At 47.1% G+C, this 10784-nt stretch overlaps 1 long non-coding RNA gene across 1 annotated transcript in view; it reads left to right on the forward strand.

Annotated features, from left to right (window-relative positions):
* The window catches only part of LOC109304748, a 20496-nt gene extending 10124 nt beyond the window's left edge, over window positions 1-10372 (forward strand). Inside the window, exons 2-3 of the long non-coding RNA XR_002099459.1 lie at window positions 8215-8284; window positions 10340-10372. This is a non-coding gene — a long non-coding RNA (uncharacterized LOC109304748). The remainder of the gene's footprint in view (window positions 1-8214; window positions 8285-10339) is intronic.
* Window positions 10373-10784: the final 412 nt, after the last annotated feature.

Here is a 10784-nt window from a genome sequence, read left to right on the forward strand (position 1 = left end):
GCACAAGCAGGGCCAAGGGGCTGTGGGGGGCCTTTAATTTTAATTAAGGTTTTAGGGGTTTTATCAGAGAATTTGTGATTTTATATATTTATTTTAATCAGGGAAAACCAGGATCCCTGGTTATTACCCATGGATGGGGTGGGGGAATAAAAGTAATCATATTAATTGGCAGCAAAGATTTAGGCTGTATATTAGGAAAAATCTTCCTAAATTGTAGGGTGGTGAAACACTGGAACAGACAGCCCTGGGGATGTTGTGGAATATAGTGGAGCCTAATGGAATATAATGGAGACTAAAATCCTAGCTCAACTGGGGTGGAGTGGGAGAGAGCCAAAAAAGCTCTGCAGCTGTAGCCCAGTAGTTGGTTAACTGACTGGCCAAACTCCTGGGTTTAAGACCCTTGGCTACACGAGGTTTGTTTGTTGGGGGGGGGTATTAATGTTGGGGCAGCTGTGACCACTTGGGCTATGCTATATAAGTTGCCTGTGGGCACATCTATATGTGCAATTACGGCGCCTGAATAAACTGCAGAGCTTATTGCTTCAGAACTGATTGCTCCTGGGTGCACCATTGGAACATGTGCCCAGGAGCAGCTACCTCTGGAGTAATAAGCTCTGCAGTTTATTTAGGAACAACACATGGAACCTGGGAGTAGCAGCCCCAGCTGGCAGGGAGTCCTGAGGCTCAGCCTGCCAGCTCAGGTCTGCTCCTCCCGCCTCATTGTGCTGCCAAGGGCCTGGCTAGGGCATGAGGGAGCTTCAGTGCAGGGCTAGCCAGCAGGTAGCACTCTCACTAAAGCACCCTTGTGCCCCAGCCAGTTGAGCAGTGTCTACACATGCACTGCTGTGGAGTTTTTTACTTTGCAGCAGGATAATATTTGTAAATACAAGTAAAGTAAATTACTTTACTCCAGCCTAATAAATGTCTTGTGTAGATGTGCCCAGTGAAAAGGGATATGCGGCTTTGCTACCTGGTAACTCAGGGTCTGAGCTTAGAGCAGCTTACAAAACACATTGGCCTACATGCTTTGGCTGGGTGCTTTTAGCACTGCAAGCTATCTGCAAGGCATGAAGGTAGCACTTTGCATGCTTGTAAAGTTTTCAGCTGTTTGAATTTCAAATGGCTTAAACTTAGTGGCTGAACTTTACCCAATTGAACTAAACTCTTGTACCCAAAGAGTGCATTTACACAAGCAATTAATGGGCATTGAGTAAAACTCTGGAGCTTATTGTTCTGGAATGTACTGCTCTCAGGTGCACTGGTTGACTGTGTGCCTGGGAGCAATAAACTCTGGAGCAATAAGCTCCAGAGTTTATTCATGCGTAGCACACTAAGCCAGGTTGGAATAGCCCTGTTGGGGAAGGGAGTCCACCTACCAGTCTGGAGCTGCTCCCCCCACCTCAACATGCTGTGGAGGGGCTGGCTGGAGCACAAAGGTGCTTCAGCATGGGACTAGTTGGCAGTCAACCCCCTCACTGAAGCATCCTCATGCCCTAGCAGCGGGGGCAGCATCTACACATGCTGCTGATGTTTTTTACTCCCTAGCAGGATTTACAGGTACTATCCTGCTGAGGAATAAATTAAATTACTTGGGCCTAATAGGGGTGCACATGTAGATGCCAAGATATTTACTGTGCAGCTAATTAGTCAACTATGAAGTAAATGTCTTGTGTAGATATGTCCAAAGAGTCTGAAAAAGAAGGTCCTTCAGCCTCTGTGCTTTGGGCCTGTAATGTCAGAGGTCATGAGTTTGAGGCTGCCCATACCCTGCTGTTGCTGAGCAGAGGTTCTTCTTGGGTGCACATGACTTCTTTTTTTTAATTTAGCGGTGGCCATGGTCCCCTGGGCCCTACCACATAAGGTGTCCTGCAGGAGGGTGCTCAGCCTTGGTGCTTGCTAGCTCAAGGGCAGGGCTTTGGGGTGAAGGCTGTGTATTTCATAGTTTCATAGTTGTTAGGGGCTGGAAGGGATCTTACAGGTCCAGCCCCCCTGCACTTGGACAGGAAAGACTGCTGGGATCAGATGACCCTAGCAAGATGGGCGTCAAGACACTTTAAAGATCGCCAGGGTGGGTAAATGTACTACCACTGCGGGGAACCTGTTCCAAGCCCTCAACACTAGGCATGTAAATAAGTTTTTCCTTATGTCTAGCCTGAAGTGATCTTCAATCAGTTTGTGCCCATTATTTCTTGTCCATCCTGGGGGGGGCCTTGGTGAATAGATTCTCCCCCTGATGTATGCCCCCCAAACACTTATAGGCTGCTACCAAGTCCCCTCTGAGGCTTCTGTTCTCCAGGCTGAACAGTCCCAAGTCTTTCAGCATCTCCTCATATGACCTGGTTTCTAGGCCTCTAATCATGCATGTGGCCCTCCTTTGGATTCTCTTGAGCTTCTCCACATCCTTCCTGAAGTGTGATGCCCAGAACTGGATGCAGTACTCCAGTTATGTTCTCACCAAGGCTAAGTAGGGCAGGAGGATGACATCCTTTGCCTTGCTCAAAATGCCTCAGTGGATGTATGCAGCTGAAGGGAGCCTACTTCTGCTTATAGACTTACAGACAATTAGGGTTGGAATGGACATCAGGAGGCCGTCTTGTCCAACCCCCTGCTCAAAGAAGGACCATCCCCAACTATATAATTCCAGCCAAGGCTTTGAATGGCCGGGTCTTAAAAACCTCCAAGGATGGAGATTTCATACCTTCTTCGGGTAACCCATTCTAGCATTTTACTACCCTCTTAGTGAGAGAATATTTCCTAATATCTAACCTAGATTTCCATTGCTGAAACTTGCTGGGTAGAAGGCCCTTTGGCTGCATGTGGCTTTAAAAAATACCCTGAGGTAGCCACAGCCCTTCTGGCCACATCATATAAAATGCCCAGTAGATTAGGGTGCCCAGTTGTTCCTGGGCTTGGTGTTGGGACTGGGAGGAGAAACATCAGTGTCTGAGGCTTGGGCTGTTTTCTTGTAAGGCTGGCACTACAGCAAGGGCTGATGCAGGAGAGACTCTGAAAGTTTGTGGCTGTAGCTTGGTGGTTATCTTGCTGGCTTCCCAAGACCAAGGCCTTGTGTTCAAGGGCCTTAGCCACGGTCCTTTTTACATGCATATGACTTTTTAAATATGTAATTTACAACCCCTTGGGCCATACTACGTAAGATGGTTGAGAGAGGTATGAAGCTTTTGGTAGCTTGGGGGCTGGAATGACTCTGGGGAATGGCAAGGGTATGAGTTGTAGGCTACTTGTGTCTACCTGCTGCTGAGCAGAATGCCCTCTTGGCTGCATGTGTCTGTCTTTTTTTAATTTTGGTGCATTTCTGTCCAGTGTAAAGATACCACATGGAATATGACATTAATTTTAAACCAGTGTGAATTACACTAGTGTAGGTGTTCTGTGTCCACAGCTGTAATCAATCATCACAGAAAGTGCCTGGGTAAGATAGTAGCTTTGCTTATCCTAGTGTTAAAGTGTTTTAATAGCAACCTACAGTCTACTCCTCCGTGATGAACTACTGTAATTCTGTTCCCATTCTGAAATAAGGTGGCTTATATAATTTAGCTAGTTGTACTAAACCTATATAAGCTAAACCTGCTGTTGTGGTTCAGTGGTAGAATCCTTATCTGCCACAAGGGAGACCTGGGTTTGATTCCTGAATGCATATAACTACAGCCATTAAGGCAATGAATGTCCAGGCTTGGTCCAGCCTTTGGATTCTGTCTTAAGTAGACTGAAGGAGAGATGCAAGGTCCTGGCAGCCTCCACTCCTGCCTAGGCATACACATCAGAGATCCTGGTGATCATACACCATGATCCAGAAAGATCAACAATTGCCTACTATATAAGCTACAGCAGAATAACATGTGGTCCACAACCTAAGCATTTTTTTGGTCAAAGTGATGTAACACTCAGTGAGCATGGAACTGTCCTTGTTACAGAGTTTCTTTTCTGTTACTAATTTCATTTTCATTAAAATCTGCAGATTTCAGACTCTTGGAGACTCCAAACAAAAGGCAGGCATCAGTGATCTTTGTTCTCACTCTTTCTCAGTTGCACACTAATAAACACACTTCTGCTGACCATTACTCTACATCCTTAGTCAAGCCTTTCTGGCTTTGGATTGCTAGTCTGCTGGCATGGTTCTCCAGCACTTCAGATGAACTCTACTCAGAACAGGAGAACAGCAGGGCTGCACTAGCGCCCACAGACAAGGGGGGGGCTAACAATGGCCAGAGCTTGCTAATGCCATTTGTATTTTTTTGTTCAAACAAAGGCTTAAGAAGTGGAGTGCTGGGACCAGTTTTCTGTAAACTGACATCACACTGAAGATGAGGTAGGGCTGACCATGGCCCATTGATAATTTTTCCCCAGGCTCTGGGTTGGGGAGTGGTGTTAATGAGGCCAGGCTGTATATTAAATCAACACTAGAGAATAAGCTTTTTTCTTTGATGAAGGTCAAAAGTTAAATCCAACTCCTTAAAAGGTGCAAAATATATAATATTAAGAGTAGATGGGGTGTCTCAAATCAATACCTTTTTATAGTGGTTCCTCGTGCAGAGCACCTCCTTTTCATCAAACTTGAAAAAAGAAAAATAATGTTAAGACCAGAGAAGAAAGACTTTTTACTAACTCTTTTCATTGCTACTATAACCATGGAACTTTGTTGATCAACAGTTACAACACTAAAAGTGACTGTTCTGTTTTAAAAGACAAGTTTTACTGTAATAGAAACATTGGTTGTTAATTAATGTGTCTTTTGTTTCATTTTTTGTTTCATTTTTCTACCAGCCCAATCTGTGATCACCTCTCTCACCTTGTGTTGGTCAGAAAAAATTTAGACATTCCCAATTAGTACAGAGTTTTCATTCCTGATTTGAGAAACTAGACACCTGCAGGACTGGATTTAGAATGAGCAGGGACAATCTTTAAAGCTTCCCTGCTCAAGCAGATTAAGCTCTATCCATACAGCTGTTGTATGAAAAGAAAGGATTGGGAGGGGCTTCTTTAATGACTGCATTTGTCAATCATATATACAGTCACAGGCACGTATGACAATACTGTCAACCTCCTGGCCTTCCCTCTTAAAAAACCCTGATTTATTCATTTATTTTTTGAAACAAGCATGGACTGAAACAGAAGTGAATGTTAGACTGAAATTGTAGAGCAGCAATTCTCAGCCAAGGTGTCAAAGTATCCTGGAGTGCTGCAAGACACTTTTCTAGAGTGCCACGGGGTGCCATACTTTATTAGCACTATTAGGTGTGCAAATACCTACACATGATTCACAAGAGAAAAGCAGCTTTCTGTAAACAGGAATCCAGTGTCCAAAAGGCTGCTCGTACATGCCATGGGGGTTTACTTTAGTTTAATTCTCCCTAAATTGAAGAGGTGGGTTTTTAAAAACACTACTTCAGATTAGGGCAAAGTAAACCCCCGTAGCATGTACACAAGGATCAGACCCAATTCTTACCTGCCTCTCTGAAGGCAGTGGGGGGAGGGAGAGGCAAGGCAAGCTACCAGAGAGCTGAGTGGTCCCTGAGCTGCAGGGGGGAGGGAGGGTGGAGTGCTTCCCTCCGTGACAGTGGCGGTACCCCCCAGGCAGCACCTGCCCACAGGCACCCAGCCTGGGCAGTCCTGGAGAGCATTGCAGTTGTAGAGGGAAACACCAGGCCCCCGCACAGGTCGGGCAGGAAGGTCTGGCTCTGGGGAGGAAAAAAGAAAAATCAAGCTTGCCACTTTTTTTTTTTCTTTTTCAGTGGAGTCTGTTTGCATGGGCTGCTGCCAGGCTGCCTGCACGAGCTGCCTGCACAGCCCCTGGGCTGCATGGGGCCTGGCGCTTCCCTCCATGACTGTAAGGTAGCAAACTAAAACAACCTGGACATGTTTTATTTTGCTGTATCCCGAAGTCATTTAATGCTCAATATCCCACTAACAGTGTAAACAGCCAGCAGTGCAAAAGGGGATTTAAGCTAATTTTGTGGCATGTACAAAGGTCCAAAATCACTCTGACCAGTTGTGTCTTTCAGAGTAATCTGTAGCAGAAGAATTGCTCTATTATTTTTCCATAGTCAAAACCCAAATAAAAGCAAAGCGTTGGCATTTTCTAAGACATGCCTTGAGCCTAATGAGGGGTGCCTTGAGCTTAAAACCCACTTGTGTAGAGAGTCTATAGGTCTAGGAAGGGATGAGCCAAGGCACACCTGATTCAAACAATTAATTAAAGAACTGAAACTTCTGGGGCAGGGAGTTGCTCTTGGAGGCCTGGGTGGTGGCAGTCTTTGGAGGCAGATTCCAGCCTGATCATGGTCTGGTCTACAGCCTCATGCTTGTCCCTGTGCTTGTGTTGTCTAGGTCCAGCTTGTACCTTATTCCAGCTATCCAGCATATGGCTGTGAGACTGTCTTTCCCTCCTCCCAGTTCCCTGTTTGCACGTATGCTTATCCATTTGGACAAATCCTTCTAGACATTAAATCTATTCTGGTTTTGTTTTGGGACCAGACAGCTCAGAGGGTTTTGGAATGGTGAAGGATGCATTGGAGCTCTTTGTATTGCTCAGCAGTAGATGAGTGGTTAGTCCTCCCTTAGCTAGGCCCTTGAAGAGGACAATTGCTAGGCAATGAAGAGCTGCGTAGTGATGTGATCACTGGAAAGTGCAGAGGCCTTGGCAGGTCCTGTCTAGGTGAAATCTAACAACTCAGTCAATTTCCCATCTTGATCCCTTCTCCCTGCTGCTGCATGCTGCAAAAGTGTCCCACTCAGCTCCTTTCTGGATGTTGTCCCCAGGCAAGTTGTACTGAGTGTGGTGAGCAGAATGATCTTGATGTGGCATGAAACCAAAAGATAAAGAAAGGAGCCTCCCAAGACAGGCAGGGTGACTCAGGAGAGAAGCTGGTTTGCATTGCTTTGATGTGCACATGGAGTATACAGGGGAGTTTCTAGATTGCAACTATCTATGGATTAACAGCTGTATGAAATAGTGTTGAATGTTTCAGAGCCAGTCTTATACCCTTTCTCATTGGGATCAGTACAGTAATCCAGGAGGTGTCCTGTGGAAGTTAGCAGGGCTAATGTTGAAACCTGTTGTTGTTCAAGCTGCCACCGGGGGATTAGAGTCTGTATTGGGGTCTGGTAGGATTTGTGAATGCACCCAGGGTGAGGGGGGAAATATTAACACATGAACCTAGGCAACTTTCTTTCAGCCTCCTCCTACCCTCAATCTGTGTAGTTGCAGTGCACTTCTCCCAAAGCAGAACCAGGAATTTTGCTATATGACCTCTGAAAATTAAATGGAGCCTATAGTCCATACTCGGGGACAAAATGCCGTTTTAGTCACTGGGAGCTTTGTATAAAGCTGCTGGATTTACTCTTTGTGATGTTCAGCACATTTTAAGGACTGAATTCTACAACCAACACTTAACCAGTATAAGGCTTATTTCAGTGATGAAACTGATAATAAAACTCCTAGGTCATCTTTACACGTGCTCTCAGAGCCACTCTAATTAAAGTGTCTGCAGTATCTTCTGTATTCAGCATCCCACACTTCAAAATGGCAGCGGGGGCGCTTTGACTAAAGCTCACCAAATGATCTTTAGTTAAAGTGCCCCCACCACCATTTTGAAGTACGGGGACACTGAATACATGAGATGCAGAGGCTGCTGGAGTGTGCTAATTAGCATGCTCCAGCAGACCTGATTAGTCGATTTTGCTCCGATGCACTATAATTACAGCACGTTGAAGCAGCATCCCCACACGTGTACAGGCACCCTGTGGAAGATTAGCTGTGTCCTCCAAAATAAAACTGCCATCTCTCATGTTGGATCAGCTCGTCTCCTTAAATTCACCCACCACAACTTAGATGGAAAAAGGAAGGAACTGAAGATGAGTACAGTCCTAGGAGATAAGGATGCCGTCAGTTCTGTAACTTAGAAAGTTGGCTCTGCTTCACAGGGCTCCACCATCCCATACCCTGCCCTTACCACACGAGATGTTAGGATTTTACTCGCATCAGCCCTCTTCTGTGGGAGTCTTAGTCTCCGGACTGCCTTGATCAGTTCTAGGTGACCAGTTACTTGCGCTTGGTCACTTACCCTGTTCTTCTCCACATGAGTCCCAAGGTGACCGGCCCACAGTTCATCTCAGCCCTTATCTTTCAGGGCTGTCATATTGGGTCAATGCCCCAAACTCACACAAGCACTCAGCTCCTTCTCTTCTTTCCTTCAGGTCCCTGGAATGGCTGCCCGCACTCACTAGACTTGGATGCTGCAGCCACCTCATCTCCCCGCCTCCGCAGGTAAGTCAGTCTTTGGGACTCTCTCCCAAGTCCCTTTGGTTGGTCCCTTGCTGTTGTCTATCTGCGTTCCCTTGGGTTTCATCCTGAGTAGTTTCATAGTTTCATAGAAGTAGGGTCAGAGGGAACCTGAGCAGATCATCTAGTCTGACCCCCTGCCCTGGGCAGGAATGAATACAGGGCTGTTATGATCCCTACTAACTTTAAACTCAAATGACCCCAGCTAGGTAGTTATCAAGCCTCCTTTTAAAGACCCCTAAGGTAGGAGCCAGCACCACTTCCCTTGGAAGCTGGTTCCAGATCCTGGCTGCTCGGACTGTGAAGTAGTGCCTCCTGATGTCTAGCCTGAACCTACTCTCAATCAACTTGTGGCTGTTGTTCCTTGTTATTCTGGGAGGTGCTCAGGGGAACAGGGTCTCACCCAATCCGCTCTGGTCCCCCCGGTAAGTTTATAGACGGCCACTGGATCCCCTCTCAGCCTTCTCTTGTGAAGGCTGAACAAGTTCAGGTCCCTTTGCCTCTCTTTGTAGGGCCTGCCCTGCTGCCCCCTGATCATGTGAATGGCCCTCCTCTGGACCTTCTCGATGGTGTCCACATCCCTCCTGAAGTGTGGTGCCCAGAACTGGACACAGTACTCCAGCTGCTGCCTGACCAGTGTTGCATAGAGGGGGAGGATCACCTCCTTGGACCTGCTTGTGATGCATCTGTGGATACATGACAAGGTGTGGTTAGCCTTGCTGACCACGTCCTTGCATTGGTGGCCCATGTTCATTTTAGAAACGATAATGACTCCAAGATCTCTTCTTGCCAGTGTGCTTTCAAGAAGGGAGTTCCCCAGCCTTATAGGTATGCTGCTGGTTCTTCCTGCCCAAGCGCAGTACCTTGCACTTGTCAGTATTGAATACCATCCTATTCTCATTTGCCCACCCCTGTAACCTGTCCAGGTCCAGTTGTATCCTGTCCCTCCCTTCTAGCCTGCCCACCTTGCCCCAAATCTTGGTATCGTCAGTGAATTTGAACAGGGTGCTTTTCACCCCCTCATCCAAGTCACTGATAAAGAAATTGAATAGTATGGGCCCGAGGACTGAGCCCTGGGAGACCTCCCTCCAGTTTGAATATGACCTATCCACCATCACTCTCTGGGTGTGGCCACTTAGCCAATTTGTGACCCATCTGACTGTGTAGGCATCAATGCCACAGTCGCCTAGCTTTTTGATGAGAATGGGGTGAGAGACAGTGTTGAAGGCCTTCCGGAAGTCCAGAAAGACTACATCCACCGCGACACCTGCGTCTAAGGATTTTGTGACCTGATCATAGAAGGCAATCCGGTTGGTCTGATAGGACCTGCCCTTAATGAACCTGTGGTGGTTGCCCTTGAGCATCCTCCCGCCTGCTGGTCCCTCCCAGATGTGCTCCTGGATAATTTTTTCAAAGAGCTTCCCAAGGACCAAAGTAAGACTAACAGGCCTGTAGTTGCCTGTGTCCTCCCTCCTCCCTTTTTTGAAAATGGGGACCACATTGGCCGCCTTCTGGAACCTGGCCAGAGCACCACGAGTGTTCGTAAAGCCGTGCCAGGGACCCCACGATGACTCCTGCCAATTCCCTCAGCACCCTGGGGTGGAGAGCGTCTGGACCTGCTGATTTGAACATGTCCAGACCCTCCAGAAGTTCCCTAACTTGGTCCTCCCTGACCCTAGGTCTGGTGGAGTCACTCCTGAGTCTGTCCTGTATCCCAGTGGGGGAGAAGTCCTGGTCCCTGCTCAGAAAAATGGAGGCAAAGAATTTGTTAAAAAGGTCTGCTTTTTCATCTGGTGAAACCACCAGATTGCCATGCGTATCCTGCAGGGGCCCTGCATTGCCTGGTGCCTTCTTTTTGCTCCCTATGTATTTAAAAAGGGAATTTTTGTTGTCCTTGATCCTTGTTGCTAGCCCTAGTTCCATCTGCATCTTAGCCTTCCTAACAGCCTCCCTACAGACTCTTGTTATGGAGGTATAATCCTCTTTGGTGATAGCCCCCACCCCCTTCCACTGGATGTATGCCTCCTTTTTGGCTTTCAGATGTTCCTGAATGCCTTTGGTGAGCCAAGGGGGCTTTTGAGCACTCTTGCCTGCTTTGACATGCATTGGGACTGTCACCCCTTGGGCTCGGAGGATCTCCTCCTTAAGGAACAACCACTTGTCTTGGACACCTAGTTCCCCTACTCTCTGGAAGTGCATTGCCTCTCCTTCCAATCTCGTCAACTCATTGAAGTTGGCCCTCCTGAAGTCAAGGGCTCTATTCGCTGCACAGCTAGCTCTCCCAGCTGATCATGCTAATTACCATCCAGGGCTCTTGGCACGGCTTTTCCCCAGGTTGGACTCGCCGGCATGGTAAGTATTGTTCTCTGTTCTTTTGGTGTTGCTTAACAGAGTGGACTTCTCACCCTGTCACACACTCCTATAGATTAACTGAGGTAAGGATGTTGTTCCATAAATTAGGATTGCTACACAGAGCACATCACAT

Source organism: Gavialis gangeticus, unplaced genomic scaffold (genome assembly GCF_001723915.1).
Source record: "Gavialis gangeticus isolate Ggan-Ray unplaced genomic scaffold, GavGan_comp1, whole genome shotgun sequence".
Taxonomy (NCBI): Eukaryota; Metazoa; Chordata; order Crocodylia; family Gavialidae; genus Gavialis; species Gavialis gangeticus.